The sequence below is a fragment of the Anser brachyrhynchus genome, assembly GCF_964034855.1.
Source record: "Anser brachyrhynchus genome assembly, chromosome: 14".
NCBI lineage: Eukaryota > Metazoa > Chordata > Aves > Anseriformes > Anatidae > Anser > Anser brachyrhynchus.
In genome coordinates, this window is record NC_137709.1 from 6,671,426 (window position 1) to 6,689,946 (window position 18,521).

Sequence of the window (18,521 nt, forward strand, 5' to 3'; positions counted from 1 at the left end):
CAACTCTGGCTATAAGCACGTTTTGTTACAGCTCCAGCCACTCGCCTGGGGTGTTGGGAAGCCGGGAGAGGCAAGAGGCAGATGCCGAAGCAAATGCCTGATGTTGTGCTAGGAGATGATTTCCAAATCCAGAGGCAGGTTTGCTCTGACCTTTAGGAGGCAGAGCTGATTTGTTTTGTTGCTGTGCTGTGTTTTTGCTCTGTGTTCCCATTAATCATTTTCATTCAAATGAAACCTGCAAGCGTGCAATGTGCAGAACTCATTTCATCAAGCTTATGTGTGCGTGTTTGTGCGACTTTAAGAAAATACCGCAGCCAGTTCTGTTAAATTATTAGTTCTGTATTTCTCAAATTTATTGTCACCCTCAGGTAAAATTGCTGCTGCAACTAAATAAAACCTCTGGAAATGAATTCTAACTCCTGACAGCCCTTAAGCCCTTGAGGCATTTAAATTCTGGATTTAGCGGCAGGATTATTACTTCAGTGCAGCAGTTAACCATGTCTTTAAGCAGAGTTGCCTGTAATAGTCAGTCCTGATCCCACAGCACTTTTACAATGAGGACAGGGAAATGGCCCCTTTTGTTACCGACTTTTAATGTAAGTGGTGGGATCAAGCATCCAGCACTGGTTAAAAGACGTACTTCAAAGTTGCAGCCTGAATTATTTTGCATCCGGCTCCTGCTGCATTGTGAATGTACCTCATTTCCTGACCACAGCAAACGTTTCCACGTACTCCTCTGTTTGTGTGCTGGTGCTTTCCTAACGGCAGCGGCACTGCAGGGGCTTCATTTTGCTCTCGCTGCTTTTTCATGGTTTCAAACTATCTTTATTGCTGAAGTCACCTTGTCCATCTGTGCCGTTTCGGGAGACGCTAATGGGGCCTTGCACGGCTCAGCTCACACGGCTCTGACTGCGGCCCCAAGCCAGCGGGGCTGGGGATGGCAGGAGGGGCTGGGGATGGCAGCAGGGGATGGGGATGCCAGGAGGGGCTGGGGGCTGCCGAGTCAGGTCCTGGTCCTGGGTACCAGCTGGCCCTGGCCAGCAAGCTGAGGGATGCTGAAGCAGGAAGCCAGTGAAACAAGCCAAGAAAAATGTCAGCATCAACACAGACTTTTCTTCTTCATTCATGTGGATGCTGTACTAACAGCCCAGGCTGTACCCCCTGCCTCTTCTTTTGAGACTTGTGTCTTGAGCTCCTGTCTTTTTGCAGAGGCAAAGCATTTCATCTCCTGGTGCACCGGAGAGGAGGGAGCATGCCCTGGTGACAGCACCTGAGGCATGGTGGTGCTCCTGGGGAAGGAGGTCCTAGGCTGGGGAGCCAAGGGCAGCACCTCTAGCCAGCAGGTACTGTGCTGATTTACCACTGGAGATAAATATGCCATGGGGACAAGCAGTGGAAAGACTTATTGATAATATTTGAGGTCTCGACAGGCAGCTCTGGGATCTGATGTTTAGCAGAAGGTCCCCAGTAGAAGGAGGCAGGATTGAAATGTCACCATGCTCCTTGTTTTGTAGCTTTTCTGAAGATGATCTTAACTCTGCATTAGTCTTAGCTCTGATGAAATCCCCTGTGGGAATGCTGACAAATTAACGACCACTTGAACTCTGAGAGAGTTTCTGGCCAGCCTCTGCAGATCCCACCAATAGCCAGGGCCAATCGTGATGTCTGAGTAATTCGAGGATTCAAGGGTCAGGATTGTCCCTTTCCCCCTCCCACCCCATACCCAGCTTTCACAGATTAAAGACGTGATCAGTCTTTGGGAGAAGGAAAATCAAGGCTCGCTCTGCCCAGAGCCAGTCACATCAGTGCAGAGCCCAAGCAGATTTTTCTTGCGTGCTATTTGTGCCCAGCTCCTGCTCAGTGCAGCTGCAAGACGTTTATAAACAGACTTAAAATACATCTGCGCTAATTGCGGACTACTTTGCATGAGGACCAAATCCTGAAGTAGACCAAAGTGATGATGATCCCCAGGCTTCTTAAAGATGCCCGTTTCTCAGCTCACAGGCAATCTTGGTCAAGTCCCTAATGGAGAACACGTAATTAAGATAATTAGCAGTGAGACACTGAATTACTAAAGCCTGTGGGACTTTTGCTGGCTTGTCCCAACTTGTTCCTCACCCAGCATCCCAGAAGTGAGGGAGCAGAGGTAGACAGCATAGGTTGGCTGCTGGGCTGAGGGATGGACCAGCCCTGGACCAGCTGGGGTTATGAATGGGGACTTTGCAGCAGCCCTGGGGATGCATCGGGCATGGCTGAGATGAAGGCAGCAGCACTGGGAGGAGACAGGGATAGGGACAGGTAATGCCAGGGGTAAGCAGGGGACCACGGCGCTGCTTTGTGTGTCTTGGTGCTCTGGAAAGGTTTATGAACTGGAAACCAGGGCTGCGGGAGAGTCAGCCAGGATCCAGTGCAGCGTTCAAGCTAATTAGGCCTGGGGATCCTGTGCTGAATAACACCAAGTCCGTGCATACAGATGTCTCTGCCCCTCACTCCACTGAGCCGCGTAATGGAGAGCTGCCTGTTTGTGACAATTCAGAGCAGTGCTCCGGCTGGAAGGCCAGTGTAAATTAGGTGGCATGATGAGAATAGCGAGGACATAACTGATGGGCTTAGCGTTTTCTAGCTGGGCATACACAAATGCCCAAGCATCACAAATTTAAACTGAACAAAAGCCTTCAGTCCTCTCCTCAGTGTGCTTGTGTATCCACTGACAGGCACTAACACAACATTAGAGGCTAGCCAAAATAGCTTTTACAAGCCTGATGCACAGAGCAGCACTCAGAAACCTTTCTCTGCTTCCAGGTGTGTCTTGGGTCTATGACAAAATGTGTTCATACCTTGGGAGAGGTACACAGACTGCATGTGAAACTGAAGAATAGGGTTATGTTAATGTGTCACAGAGCCAGAGCTGTCTTGCTGACTGTGGTCAGTTCAGTCCCATCCCTTGTACATCTTCCTGCTGGTTTTGGTCACAGCTTTGGAGTGCCACCGTGAAAACAAACTAGTTTTTGTGGCTCAGGTTTTAGACAAGGACATTTGTCAGCTTCCACAGAGAGCACGTAGAGCAGGATGTGTGTCTGTCACGGAGCGGAGCCGTGCTGCCCACGAGGAGGAGGGAGGGAGCTCTGGCACGTAGGACCTTCATGGTTGTTGGACAAGAGCTGGGCACAGCTGGCACTGTGCTCGGGGATGGCTTCAGAGTTTGCTGCTGCTGATCTGGGCTGCGATTGCTTTGTAGAGCTGAGAGTTATGGCTAATTAATCTGCTGAGCGATGGAGGTAGGGGGCAAACCCACCCCTCCTGGGCCCAATTCCAGCCAAAAGCACTGCAAGGCCCTGGTCATTGCAAATGTGAAACTGCATAAATAGTGTGCTGCCAAGTCCCTGGTCAGGTCTGAAAGGCTGTGAGCAGCTTTCCCTTCCTCTCCCAGCAAGGTTAAACAGAGAAAGGGGTGATCTTTCCCTTCCCATCTTCCTTCCCCATTTTCTAAGTTTAAGATCCATATAGCTGCTACAGAGGCAATGAAATAAATGGTTCATAAAGGTATATTATTTTCTGGAGATGTAAATTGTGTGGATGTGCATGTATGTGCACATACATAGGCATGCAAATTATGTATTTTAATTATCCTCATAAACGATGAACGTGCATCTGGGCATGACTGTGAGCCAGGAACAACACATTGATTTGCTCACCGTTGCTTTATCCCTTTTGACCTTAATTTGAATCCCTCCAAGCCGGATGGTTGCATCTGGCAGGGCGGCTGTACCTAACCTGCTGGGACCAAAAGCCTGCCGTGGGGAAACGCCGTGCCATCCGTCTCTGCCCGCAGCCTGGCACTACCTGATATTCTCCCAAGTCCTCCCTCGTTGCCCTGCCATCTCTTGCTTCATGCGTTCAGTCTGTGTCTGCCCTGATTACTTACAGCAAGAGGCTGAAAGCGTGAAGCTCTGTCCCATGCCTGTGCAGCCCAGCCGTGGCTCTCAGCTGCTGGGTGGGGTAAGGACCATGCAGTAGGCAAGGATGTGCAGGAAAATGAGAAGGGGGTCGTTAATTCCACCGTCATTTCCCCGGCATGCCATGTGGCTGATGAGCTTGTCACTCATCAGGTGACAACAAGGCAAAAGGTCAGGTGTTGCAAACAGTGGCCAAGGAGCTTGGTCTGAGTAGCGTGACTGTGCTGTCAAAGAGGGGCTCTGACTCAGTCCGGTCCTTTCTATAACTTTGCTGCAAAACTTTTCATCCTGAAGCCTGTCTTCTGCAGACTTTCCCAGCCTAACGTGCAAAATTATCCCCCACAAATGTGCAAAATTATCTCCCCCCTTTCAGCAAGTGTGTTTTCAGCAGTTAGTCTTAGTCTGAGCCTCTGCAAGCTGCTCGGTGGAAAGGAAGATGGAAAAGGACCGGGGTGGGGGGATGCTGTGTGAAGTGCAAATGGAGGGCTGGTTCCTTAACCCTGTTTCCAAGGGGTGTCTGCAGAGGATTTTTAGGAACAGCTCCAGGAAAAGGGTGGTGGATCATGTCCCGCAGCATCCTCTCTCTTCCCCAGCAGCACAGGGATGGCTTTTTCGGTCTCTTCCCAAACAAGAGGTCAGCACCAACCTTGCCAAAAAGCACCTGAACAAAACTGCAGCGGCTCCCCTTGCAAACCCAGATACAACAGGTTGTTTTGCAGTAAGCAGGATAACCTATTGCTCGGTAACATGGTGCCTGCTACCACTGCACCCGTTTGAAGTACGTTTTGCTGTGAAAAGATGGCTCTGTGTGATGCAGAAAAAGGTCCCGTTTCCATCAGTATACCTGCCCAACAAGGACTGAGCTGGAGTTTGAGCCGAGTGGGAGCTCACCTGCTTTTACCACTTGTCTGCTATTTTTCAGGTAATCCTTTTCTTGCTTAAAAGGGCTATTGACTGTCTTTTTGGAAAAGACACTGTCTTGGAACTGGGGAAAGAACAGTAGTTGAAAACACATAATTGAGCTATAGAAAAATATAATTTATGAAAGGAAAAATAACTACGCTAGTCAGTTTATTAACCCATGGCATGATTTTTTAATGGCAGTGCTATAGGTTAATTAATATGTGTGCTGTCCTTATGCCTACCAGAGTTATTCACGAGGGATCATAGATCATGGTCTCATTAGATAGGCCTCCCATAAAGACAATCCTTTTGTAAGTGGCTTAATATCTGTGTGTGTGCATGGAAATTTTTTCCTTTATCAGTGGAAAAAAGAGACTAAAGGGCCAGAAATGGAAATACTTTCAAGTGACACAAAACCTGCACGCTATTGAAATTCTGATTGGGTGCTTAGAGATGAATTCTTTTCTCTTGTATCTTCCTACACATTGGATTTCTCAGCCTTGCTTAGGACTGAATTCAGGCACTGAGAGCTGCAAAATGTTTAGTTCCCTCTGACAGACCCTGCTCGCTGTCCTAGCTCTTGCGCGCTAGAGGTAGCAGCCAGACTGGCAGTGATCCACTTCCCTTTGAACATCCCCGCGCGGTGCGGTAGTAAAACCAGATTAATGTTCTGTGGGTTCTGCCCGCGCTGGCTGAACACAGCAAATATCAAAGGTAATGCAACGTTCCTGCTTAGCGTGGAGGGGGAAAATGCAGAATGACCTTTCGTCTGTGAAGGTGAACAGAAACGGGAAGCGCGCGTGTCTGGGATCCAAGAGGCAGAGGGATCTTGGCCCTGGCTGAAGCTCCTGGTGTAGGTCAGGAGGGAAGGCTGAGAAAGGCCCTGGTTTCTGTGCCTTGGTCACTGCGTGCGTGCCACACACCTGTGACACATACATCCACACTCTCTGTGGTTCCCCATAGCTCAGAGCTGCCCTGTTCTCCAGAAGTAATGGGGTGGCTGGGGTATCATAGCAGAAAATCTTGGTTTCTGCTGGAGCTCCCAGAATGCTGGTGGTCCCCACCGTGCTGGTGTGAGGAACTCTGTGCCCTGATGACTGGCTGGTTTGGTTCCCAAAGGGCTTCCCGCATTAAGAGGTGGTCACTCCCACCTTGGGACACGTATCTTTGAGAGAATCTGATCCCCTAGGTCTCCTCTCTCCAGGGCAGGGGTGAGGTTTATGCACTATGTCCATGTCCCCCAGCCACACTCGCACTATGCATTTGCCAGGAACCTGGACAGAGCACCAGGCTAAATGGGACTGTATGGGTTCTGGACTGCAGCTAGCTCACATTTGGCTAGTCTCTGCAGGCAGAGTGAATCTGTAATGACTTTGCAGGCAGATGGTTAAAAAAAGTTTGGTTTACTGCTTATCCTGCTAGACTCAGGCTGAGGGTAAAAAGCCATAACTGTCAAAGCTATTTGTCAATTTGCTTTCTTTGGAACACTGTAGACACCCCTGAAAGGGAAAAAAAAAATACCAGGGAAGTTCATTTAGTTTTTTGAGTACTGCAGTCTGCTTCATAAAAGATCTCTCAGGATGAAGAATGAAGGTTTATAAAAAAAACCTTGCTTTTTACTGTGGTTTTGTGGGGAAGGAATACTGCCCAAGTTGATAGAGACCATACCTGCATCTTCTTTTGAATGCAGAAAAGCAGATAACAGGCAAGACTAAAGAAAATAGTGACCACTTGATTCTTGGAGAGAAGCCCAATTGCTTCATTAGAGAAGAGTTGTCACATGCTTGTTTCTTAAATCCTGCTAAATACCTGCTTAGCAGCATTATTGACAGGCTTTTCTCATGAACACTGAGCTGTTAAGCTGCTCCTAGTTTACAACAAGAGGTTAAAGGATTTCTCAAAGCTCCCAATGAAAGCCTTACTAACTGGATTAACTGCTAACATGGATTTAGGCTTTGAGTCAGATTAACCCCAGCTGCTCGAAGCAGGTTCCTCTTGTTCATCCTTTCTTCCTTTTTTCTTCTCCTTTTCCTCTCAGCTTTACCCTTTTTGTTTGTCGGGAATAATGGAAATAATCTTTGATGGTTACGTGCATGATGCATTCAGCAGCCCCACTCACTGCTGTGCGAAGGCCACAGTCCCAAAGGTGGTTCCTCAAGTGAAGATCTGCACCAGCTCTTTTTGCAGTAACTGCAGTGCAGGAATCTGTTAGCGAATGCTGAAGGTTGGCAGGAGAAAGCAAACAGAGAGGTAGGCTGTGAGGAGCCAGGGGCACAGCACCATGGTCTCTCTTCCCTGACCAAACTGGCATAGGAACTGATTCCCAGCCCAGAAGAGAGCTCAAGCCAGCATGTTGCTGCTTCTCCATCATCTGCTTACTGCATGATTCAGACCTCTCCATTATCTGGTTTTCCAGCACATGACAAGCCGTGCGACGGCCACACAACAGCTAGCACATCGGGGTCATGGCAAGGAGTCTCGGCACTTGGCTGCCCCTGGGGAGCAACTCTTCTCCTGGGGCCACTGGGAGCCCCCCCAGGGTGGTGGCATGTCCCCAGGGACAGAGCTGTCTCTCTCACTTAGCGCTCTCTGCCTTCTGTGCTGGCTTGGCTCTAAGTCCAGCTGGCCCAGAACCTTGCTGTTAAACAGAAACTAAAATGTAAAAAACTCCTGTGCAGTGTGCATACCCCATTTATTAGCAGCTGAGGGATTTATCACCCATGAATGTCCGGTGCCCTGGCAGCAGCTGGGTCTCACTGTATCACCAAGTTCCTGTGCAAAAAGGGCTCCTTCTGAGCTTTCTGTCTGATGATCCCAGTGGGTGCTCAGGAGGTCTAGCAGTCCCCTGCCCTCTTCTGGGCCCCTTGGGGTTTTATGCATGCCTCTTGTTCTGCTTTGTGGCTCTCCCTTTCTCAAACTGCTCCAACTCTGCTCATCTGAAAGCCATCAATGGGATCGAGGTGACCCTGCTTTCTCATTTTCCTTGAATGCTGATCAGCTCTCCTGTGATTTTTTCATCCTGCCTACTTCTTAATCTCACCTCCTTTGACTCCCTCCCAGCTGCCTTTATCCCAGTGTAATCCATTTGTATCTGAATTGCCAGCCTTCATTTCTGGTTTCCCCTCTGCCCTCCTTACCCCCACCACGTGTGTCTCTAATCTCCCAGTCCACCCACTCCCCTTCCCTCCAGCACATCAGGTTCCCTGCTCTCTCCCTGGTCTGCACCAACCCTCTCCCAGCTGCTCAGCATCACCCATATCGTGGTTTATCACTGCCAGGTGATATCTCACACATTTCCTTCACTGATTTCTTCCCAGCCCTCACCCTTAAGGGAACCCACATCACCCATCCTGTGCTTTCCATCAACAAATGCTGATTTCCTTAAACCACTCCAGGTATGTGACACAATTAACACTGACACCCAGAGGCTCTGGTCTCTGCAAGACCTCTGAGCAGGAGCACGTTTCTCTCTGTGGTGCTGGTGGACTTAGAGATACATTTGGGAGCCATCCATATCCTGCCTCTCCCCTTTGGACATCTGAACTGTTATTTGTGGAATTCCTTATGATTTGGCATTTGGCATTTTACAGCATGGGTCTGTCATATCCCTTTTATATCAGATGATAAAAATAATGTTTCCTAGCCCTACGGCCTGCAGTGAGACTGGCCAAATTAAAGGGAGAGGGGAAAAAATAAAATGAAAATCCATCAAATAAAAAGGCTGGAAGAAAGGGAGCCAGTTACAGGGCAGGGAGGAAAGTCATCCTCTCGGATTTAGTGCAGAGACGGGCAAGGGTTATGGTAGGTGCTTAGGAGTGTGGCAGGATGCTGCCATAGCTATTAACTTAGCACTTTCCTCTCTGGCTCTTTTCTGGGGTATAAACTCACCAACCTTGTGGCAGGCATGAAAAGAGAGAAGTTGTAACGTGGTCCTTGCCTTTTCTTCTTACAAATACTCCAGAGCTCTTCTGAGTTTTATGCAAATCGAAACAACCTGAAGCAAACCTGAAACAACTCCAGCTAATTCCCTCTACTCTTTTAATTCCCTTGAGCCAAAGGAAGCAAAACCTTTGATGCAGTGACAAGACTTTGCTTCCCACTGCCCGACATTCAAATGCCCCTTTACTGAAGATGTATGGGCTCTGCCTGGGGAAGAGCCCTGACTCCAATCACACAGCAGTCGGGAGGCCCCCTGCCCTCCTGATCTTCTTAAGGGGCTGTTTCTGAAGCTGCTCTACTTAGCAACTGTGGCATGAAAGCACTTAAGTGCGACTAAGTGATGCCTTGATGGATTTCCTACCTCCAATCCCAGGCATGTTATCCCAGTGTTGGCATTAGAAGAAGAACGATGAATTTTAATAGCAAATGGGACTCTTCCCAGTGACCACGTTCCCCCTCGGATGGAGGCATCAGGCAGAGCTACCAGCTGTGAGGTCTGAAATGGGCTGTGGGCGTCCCTCCGCCTCTGGAGGCAGCCCAGGGTTGTAAGTCGAGCACTCCCATAAGCAGATCTTGACCCATCGTGCTCCAGGACTCCGCTGTACCCACAGGACATGGCTTAATAGTTTCACCCCTGCAACAGGGCTGACTGGCTTGTGGGGCCAATTCCCCTTTAGTCTGCTCCTCCAAAGCTGATTTAAATTAGTACTTTGTATTAGAAACTTAGCTCATGATTTTTATTAGTTAAGAAATGTCTTCCAGATATTATCGGTTTGGTTTTTTTTGGCATGTAATGAGCAGGTAGCAAGCACTAATAGACAGTTCTCTCTGACCATTTTCGGCAGTCACCTTGCCTACTTCTTGCTGACACCATTCTTGCAGTAATTAATGAGTTGGCACATTACTGGGAGCCTTGTCAATGAATTAATCTCTACACAAAGGGAACAGCTGAACACAGGTTCCTCTTGTTGTCTCTGGCAAACCTGGGAGGTGGAGAGCCTGCAGGGAGGGGGCTCCTGCTTCAGAGGTGGCTGAAATTACATTTATTTTGCATTTTTTGATTCTATTATTTATATGTTTTTGTCCTCTGAGTTTTCACATGTCTGATTAGAGTTTCTGAGTTTCTTTTTTTGTTGGTTTTTTTTTGGTCTGGTGAGGGAGTGTGGTTTGTTATTAACCTGATGCTACTGGAGCAGAGAAGATATTCAGCTCCATCAGTTATGAGAAGGCATCTATGTGGAAGCATTTTGTCCAAGCAAGAGAATAAAGGTAAGCTCTAGGAGGATGATCAACCCGTGGGGCTTGTTCTTGCCTGGTCATGCTGGGCCAGAGGCTGGAAGTTAAACAGTGAGGTGCAATAGTGCTTCTCTATAGGACTCCAGACATACGCTTTATCCCCACCGGAGAACAGGTAGCCATGAAGGCAGCAAAGGAACAAGCTCTTCTTCCTCCTGAGCTGAGCAGATTGCAGGGGGCCCTGCGGCCTCGTGCTGCCATCCTCTTCTGTATCCCTCCCAATGCTCAGCAACCTGAAAAAGCCTCTCAGGACAGCTCCTGACTAACTCTCCAGAAGGAGCACACGTCATGCAGCTGACCTTATGCTGCTCCTGTTCTGCCAAAAGTTTTTAGCTGTTGTTTAAACCCCTCAATGAAATTCAGTCATTGTACTCCTTGATTTCCTAGTACTTGAGAAGCTGTCAAGGGAGGGAGAGCAGTAGCTTCTGAGAAGAAGCCAGCTCTGTATTAGAGTGTTCTTTGTTTTTATATTAATAAACAAGAACCAGTGAATTCAAAGGTTAACAGACATTGTTTATCCTTCGTAAAGTTTCAGGTAACTCCAAAATATCCAGCACTGCCTCTGTGGTTGTGAATCACCTGGGCAGAAGGCTATTTAAACTTTCCAGTTTAGGTGCTGTTCCTTGATTGAGACAGAGTACTTGGCTAATACCCTGTTTATGGAGTGAACGTTGTATTAAAAGTCCTGGGGCTGCTGGTATTGATCCCAGTATTGGCATAAAGTAACTCATGCCTCTGTTAGGAAAGAAAATGGCATAGTTGCTTGAGGGACAAGGTGGTCTGTGAGAGCTAAGAAGTGGAAGCTTCCTTAGTAGCTGGGAGTGAGGCGTAGAATTTATCATCTGGGTCAGTATTTACTTGCTCTTTCCTCTCTACTTTCTAGTCTCAGCTAGCCCTGAGGAAAAATCTTAAGGTTATAGGATACCTCTGCTTATGTGATTGTCCAGGAGGTTGGGCAATGCTCTAAACCAAAGTCAAGTCTATCCACATGTAATGAGGAGACCAGTTTAGGCAAGGAAAGGATGGAAGCCAGCTACGGTTCTGCACTGAAGCCACAAAGTTGTCAGGGGAGAGGTTTGATTATTGCCTGCCTGTGGGATGCTCGCTTTCCCCAGGACTGTGCATGTTTTGCTTTCACTGTCACTAAGAACATCTCAGTGATAAAACAAAAGAAAAGTAGCATGACTGGTTTTTGTAAAAATATATTTCTCTGTTAGGCTGAAAAGGGAATCCCCTAGGCCTTTCCTTTTCTGAAATTATCCAGGTGCATCAAAGCATTTCCAAGTCAATTTGTCATCAGCTCAAGGACTAACTGTCTGTAGTAACGGAGAGGATGGTGCTATTGGGTGCTAGCCCTTGCACGTTCAGGTTTGTTTTACCCAGCTCCAACCCACAGCATCAGAAAGGTTTTCACAGTATTCCTCCAGCTTCAGTGGTCTACATTGAGCTGGATGCTACATAGATCTTTCAGTTATACTTTTAATAATGTAGAATTACGCTAAAATGTCAGCTGGAAGAACACATGAATCCTGTACTTATTCCTAAGGACATTATTATGGTCGGTGATGCAGCTAACACACACATGTCCAGTCCAGCATGGATACAGTGCCTGTCTTGCTCTATTGAACTGCTAAACTATTTTTGGTTCACTTAAGTGCTTAGGAACTGTAATGATAAACAGACCAGAAATTTTTACAGAGAGCTGAAATATTTACCTTGCCTCTGCCTTGATATTGCAAAATCCCTAGAGGTTTACCATAAAATGTTCTTGTCTGTGACCCCCAAGAAAGAGGTAGACAGAGCCCAATTTAATGGTTGAATGAAGTTGCTCTACTGCATTCCCTTCTCTCTGAGAATTTGCACACCAGTTGGTGTTACCCAGCTAATTTAGTTGGTGAAGCTGGTTTATGGCAAGAGAGAGGCTCCCTCTGTAGTCCTGAGTGTGAGAGAGATGTTTCCAGAGGAAAACTCCAAGCTAGGAGGTCGCTCAGCTCTTTCAGATAAAACTTTCTACAAAGATTTGTTGTGTGGCTGCAAGTTCACAAACCAAGCTTCACCTTTGGGGAAGGGATGAAGGAAGCTTGCAAAAAAATTAAAATAAAAATAATAAAATAAAATAAAAATTTTCAGGCATCCCTAATGCTTGAAATCACGTTGCATTGCCACTTGCATTAAATATGCCTTTTTAGGTTAGTAAAGGCTATACCTGGCTCTTTCTGTTGTATCATGGAACAGGGTTTTCCAGTGGTTGTTTATGCTTAATAAAAAAGTGTTTTCTTTATAGGTCTTCTAAGCAAGTTCTGTTTTAATTATACTGATTGTCCAAAACTACTTTCTGAAATTAGAAAAGCGAAAATGCCAAAAACGGAATTTTTTGACCATACATGTGCTGTATCACCTCATTCCTCTTTCTGAATTTTATTCAGTAGCTATCAGCTTTGTGACTTTCATCAATGGAGAAAACTTTATTATCCTTACAGTCCTTTTTAAAACTATGTTCATTTTTTCCATTTCCTTTTGATCCTGAGATCACATCATTCACCAAGGAAATGACTCTTGGTTTCCTTAGTGCATAACATGTTGGTATTTTCTGTATCCCAATATTTTGACTCTGGGGCAAACTTTTAAACACCACAGATGCTCTGAGCAGATGCGTCACGGTGTTTGATCATGCTGAGCTGATTGAAATGACCTGTGTGTTCTCAGGCTTCCTTCCTCTCACCAAATGTTAACGTTTATATCCTTTTGGGCAAATTATTCCAATCAATACCAGAAGTGGAACTAATACCAATACCGGAACCGGTACTGATGCAGGTATCAGTACCAACACCGGATCTGATACCAGAACCAATACCAGAACTGGGTAGCCAGGCCAGCAGTCTCATCTCTGCACTGCTACAGCATAGGGACAACTTCTTGCTGTTACTGATAACAGAGAATTGCTCAGTCACAGAGAAAATAGAAGACAGGACAATGTGACTTCACCTGCCTGAAGGACCCCTCTGTTGGATGCACTCAGGCACTGACATAAAAATGAAAATAAAATGCCACGAAAATGTTGAGAGAGATCAATACAAGTCTGAGTCCTGAGAGTAGCTCTGGAGGCAGAAGAGTGCGTCATGTTTCAAACAAGTTTTTTGGCTCTGATGAACACACGCAAAAGAAACTTGTTATTAAGGGAAAAAGGTGGATATGGCAAAATGAGGAGAGAGAGGAAACTTCTTTCCTCCAAGAAAGAAGAAGTGACTGATTCCTTGAAGAAGTGACTGTTGCCTTTGATTTCAGAGTAAGCTTTGTAAGGATCAGCTGATGTTTAGAGGAGACGAGAAGCTTTGAAAAGTTTTTGTTTGTTTTTGCCTAAACCTTCCTCCCTTCTTCCTCTTCCCACTGTGCCCATGCACAAGACCCCCTCCATGCTTGTGTCTCTGTGTTCGCTCCCATGGCTAGGGGCCTCAAAGACTCAGAGACTCTCAAAGAAACTGTAATGAAAGCAGGTCACTTTTCTGCAGCTTTTAAGTCTGGTTTCAGCTCTTCTGCTAAAACATAAAAATGCACAGCAGAGCTTTGCAATACTATCAAAGAAGAGAGGAGACAGACTGTTGTTTTTTTTTCCTATTTTCAGGGTTTCACAGCTGACTCCAACAGGTGCTACATTCCTAGCTCTAAAGGGTCTTCAATAAACTCCGCTTTTTTTAATTTTTATTTTATTTTTTTTAGATAAAAGGCAAATAGACTTGTGAGAGGTAACAGGGATTTACTATTGACTTAGTGAAGCTAAATTCACATTGCCTTCCTCAGGTTCTTCCCCTAAGAAACATAAATTGGTCTAGAGAAATCAGAAAGGGGGCACTATTAGCAGGTCTAAAATGTGTAAATGGGGATCCTGTGGATAGGATAGCAGAGCTGTGGATGGGATAGCAAAGCTTCTGACAGCTCTCAGCCTTACTTCTAGTCAGATTCACTTGGTTTGGCTCAAATCTACTGGTGTGACCCTCTAAAAAATGACATTGTTCTTGGATTTGCCTGTTATTGCAAGTTTCCAACTCGGTCCTCGTATGGGGTAGACCCAGTACCTTCTAATCTGGAGCTCTGAAACTGCTGGTGAACAGCTGCAAGTGGGAAAGATGGTGCAAAACGGGGGCTACAGCTGTGTTGTGCTAAGGAGGAAAACCTGGGCACTTTTAGAATCATGAAGGGAAATGGAAAGAAGCACAGAAGCATCTCATTCACTTCTAATAGTGTGGCTGTAGTCACGTGGTAAAATAAACCAAGAGGGAACATTTTCCAGTCCCTTGGTTATTCAGGACTTGTTTTCACCCTAATATGCTGTGATTCAGATTTACTATGAAACCTCAGGCATCAATAGAAAATAATCTGTTCTATTGTGTTTTTCTTCAAATTTTCTTGCTTCAAGCTGTAAACACCTGGAAATTCAAGCAACATCAGCAAAGCATGGTGCTGTCTTCATGCTCAACAGAACAGAAGAGAAGCTCACTGAAGATTGTGTCGACTGGACCACAACAGCTCCAGGACATTTAACTTCAAGACATGGTCAAATGCTTTGTCAGCGCCCCTGCATACCGTGAGTTGTAATACGGCCTGGCTGGCAGTTGTGCAGCTTGAGAGCTTGCTACATAGAAGCAACATCGCTGCCCCGTGTGGCCTGGATGTCATGGTCATGCTAATTAGTCCACGGCCAGTGCTTCTTCCCAGTCCCATGACTGCTGTTGTTTCATTCAGAGGTGTGACAAAAGGTATTAAAGGCAGGGTTTTGTTTTGTTTTTTTCCTTATCTCATGGAATTCCCTTGTTCTGTGGGTTGCATTTCAATTCCAAGTTTCGTCTGGATTCATCTTTGCAGGGGTTGCGTTAGATCTACAGAAAGAACTGAGCATTACAAAATACAGAGGCAGAATGGAGCTCTGGTTTACAGTCACATTTGACCTAAAGGACTGAGCCAATATATTTTTGGTAGTTCAGGTATTGGGTATCATAGAGTTCTCACATAGGACAGGCTTGTTGGCTCCTCTTCTCAGTGTACATGATAAGGATATATATTTATTTTAGAAAAACACTTAGCCAGAAGGAACACAACATGTAGTGAGAGATAAATTATGCAGATAATGTTCTATTATGCACACAGAGTAAAAAGTACAAGGGACATGAATTTCCCCAGGGAGACACCTCTGCAAGAGGAGGCTGGGACAACACAGAAAATAAAATATGAAGAAGAAGAAAATGAATTGGATGTAGTCAGTTATGGCATATTTTGCTTGAAGGAGGAGGAAGACTGAATGAGCAAAAAATTTTACTGGGGGGCAATTCCTTCCAAAGAAGTGACTGTATATTGGCTGTGTCACTTAATCAAGGTCACTGCTCTAACACATGAGGACAGGGCTTTGACCCTGCAGGTATTTATGAGGCTAGGAGTGGGTGACTGGAAAGTGCGAAAGGAATCAATACAGAAAACAACAGGCAGCATCTCTTCTATCCAGCCTTTCCCTTTGCTCTGAGACAGGGAACACAACGGCTTTTTCAGCTCTAGTCTGTGGTACATGGCCCATTGAGGTCTGGCACTATCCATTCCTGTGGATTGTGCAGCAATGCAAGATCACCTCCAGCAGACAAAGCAGCCACTGGTCGTATCAGACACGGGCAAAAAAGCCCTTCCTAGGATGGAGTAATAATTGTACTTGAGCAGCAGAACATGGAGAGAGTCTGAGTGGGCAATAGCACTTCATCAAGAACAACAAGAAGATGGCAAGAAGATGTTTCTCTGAAGTCCCTCTTGGTTCACCCCCAGAGCCGTACCTTGTAACAGCAGGTCTCAAAACCAACATTTTGAATCTGTCCCTGCTGCTGCTTGCACTGATGCTCAGTTCCACTGCGCCAATCTGTCTGACACATTTGTGCTTCTCCTTCACAGTGCAGCAGGCTCAATTGTGCTTAAGTGGGCTAACTAAGGGAATAAGAAAGGTTATTTTTTTTAATATTATTTTTTTTCCAGACCTTGAGGTAGATCCATAAGGTGGAAGTCTGCTCCGTGCCTCAGTGCACACAGTTTTTCCTCAGTGTGTTCAGCCTCAGACTTTGTGCCCCAGCTTTTGCAGTCCTTGAGATGAGATACTGAAGGGATGCAATATTTCACAGGGTACGCTGCAGCCATTGGCAGAAATGTAATTGGCTCTTCCCATGTGGCTGTCATCACAAACTCCACTGCAGATAAAAAATGCGATACAAACAAAAGTGCCGGAAGCCCTTTGGCTCTACCTCCATATATGTGTTTGAGGTGACCACTGAGCTATGTACTGACCTCGTGCAAACAGCCACTGTAAAAATTACTCCCATTCCCTGAGCTTATCAAGCTACAGCCCTACTTTAAGAAAATAAGCTTATCAGCCTTTTGGGTTTATGTAGACACCTGCAGGGTTTTTGTTTTCCTCGTTCTCCTCAGTGTGTAATTGGCCCAACAATTCCTGGTTTTTGTTGTTTGTGTGTTTGTTTTTAACATGTTTTCCTCCAGGCATTAGTCACAACTGGAGACTGGACTAATTTGCTGAAGTTGGACAGGGAATTCTGTCTCCTGGAGACCTGGCTGATGTAATCAGAAGAACTCACAAATGGTATTGAACCAAAGATTCATTCAGGCAAGTGGTTCTCTGTTTATTTTGAGGCAGGTCATTGCTGTTCCTTTTCCTTGTAAAGTCTTCCACCTCCCTTGGTATTTATATATTTTTTCCTCTGTCTTTTGAGTTGCTAACTTGTCGCCCCAAGCTCTAGGATGGTAGAATGCCTTTCACAGCACCATCAACACAGATTTGAGAACATAGAAGAGGATCCAACATTTTCTTTGTAGCTAGTATGTCATACCTTGCTTTCCTTTTCTGCTACCTCCTCACAACGGCTGCACCTTGGAGGCCAAACAAAGGAACAAGTCCAGGTGGCTTGGTTTCTGCTTACCCTCCCGTTATCTCAGGTTAGAGATATTGTGAGTTGTTGCATGGGAACTGTTGTTTTTCATAGCCACTGATAATTCCACCATCTGTGAATTTGACTAATCCCAATAGAAGTTATTGGTCTTGACTTAAAATTATTCCCTATCCCCTTTGTAACAGCTGCTGGCAAAGCTGCTATTCTCCTGATGGATTTAGTTGGGTCTATGTTTGATAGCTCACTTATGACAAAGGCCAGCAGTCTGTTTAAATGGTATCATCGCTACATTTAATCCATCTCTTCCTCCCAGCTCTCATCTAATCTAAGCATTAACCATCATTCACAATATTGCAAAAAGCAGTTGCTGTTTGCAATATTAGGAGGAAAAAAGACATAGGAAATAGTGGATAGAAAAAGTAAGTACTGAACATCAGCATCTTTAGTTGTTGTATATTAATAAAGGATAAAATAACTGCTATCTCATAGCCTCTTACTGCAAAATAGCTTCCCCTGCTTGTTAAAGTAGCACATATGATGGTGAATGCCTCTGTGTCATCACTATCCTATCTGTGGACTCACAGATTTTCCTGCCTTTGTGCTGTTATTCACAAGTAAAATGTCTCCTGGTTTTATTCTTGGCTTTTCCTTGTACTATGTGAAAATGTATCTTCTAAAGCACTGCTAAATGACAGAAGAAAACAGCTGGTGTCCCCAGGGTAAACCTTTAAAACAATGTCCTACTCTAACTAAATTCTGCTTTGTCAGCAAACTGTGTTGTGCATATTTCTTTCATTGTTTTGCAAATTGCAATTGCAAAGTGCTTTTGCATTTAAACAGGATCTCTCTGACCTAAGAGATAGTAAGAATTATGTTAGAGTGGGCACAATAACTCAATGCTCTGACCTACCCTAAATAGCTGAACTTGTTTCACTTGGGCAAGTTACATATTTATAACAACCCATTATGTCGTCAGAATACTTCAGCAAAGATGCTGCAGCTCCTACTTATATGAATATTCTTTTGAAGGGGTAATCAGAAGAGATACACCATCAAGATTATGTGCTTTAAAAATGCAATTCTAGACAGCACTGTCCAAAACGGGCAGCAGTAGTTAATCAGTTCCATATAGATTCTTCCTTCTCACCTGTTCTCCATGATCTTAGCTCAGATCAAAGCTTAAGTTAGAGAGAGAATTTTGCACCAGTGTTTGAAAATCAAAAACTGCTCTCCAGGTCATATAAAATTGATGCTCAAGAGGTGCCTTACTTACTGAAAGCAGTGGGATGTACTAGAAGATATCAGCTTAAGTTCCCTTTTTAAGCGTCTTCCCCGAGCTCTTCTTGCTTTTCCTTGCCCATATGTAGGTAACAGAGGCTACGTAAGAACTCAGTGAAGTTCTTTGTAAGTATTCGTTCTCATTTAAGTAGTCTTTATGCTACAGGGACCAGCTGGTGGTCTCCTAAGTGTCCAGGAGATGAATTGAATAGAAGATTCT

The 18,521-nt window shown here is 45.4% G+C and overlaps 2 long non-coding RNA genes across 10 annotated transcripts in view; one reads left to right on the top strand and one right to left on the bottom strand.

Annotated features, from left to right (window-relative positions):
* The window catches only part of LOC308177847, a 170,021-nt gene that overhangs the window by 140,370 nt on the left and 11,130 nt on the right, over window positions 1-18,521 (top strand). For 3 of the 9 annotated variants that reach the window (XR_013939442.1, XR_013939443.1, XR_013939444.1), the window contains 2 exons: window positions 14,509-14,676; window positions 16,617-16,740. This is a non-coding gene — a long non-coding RNA (uncharacterized lncRNA). The other 6 variants (XR_013939445.1, XR_013939446.1, XR_013939447.1 and 3 more) reach the window with 6 other exon arrangements.
* On the bottom strand, window positions 5,561-9,288 carry LOC308177851. Its single transcript, XR_013939456.1, has 2 exons — window positions 9,160-9,288; window positions 5,561-7,497 (listed from the first exon to the last, which is right to left on the bottom strand). It is a non-coding gene; the product is annotated as an uncharacterized lncRNA (long non-coding RNA).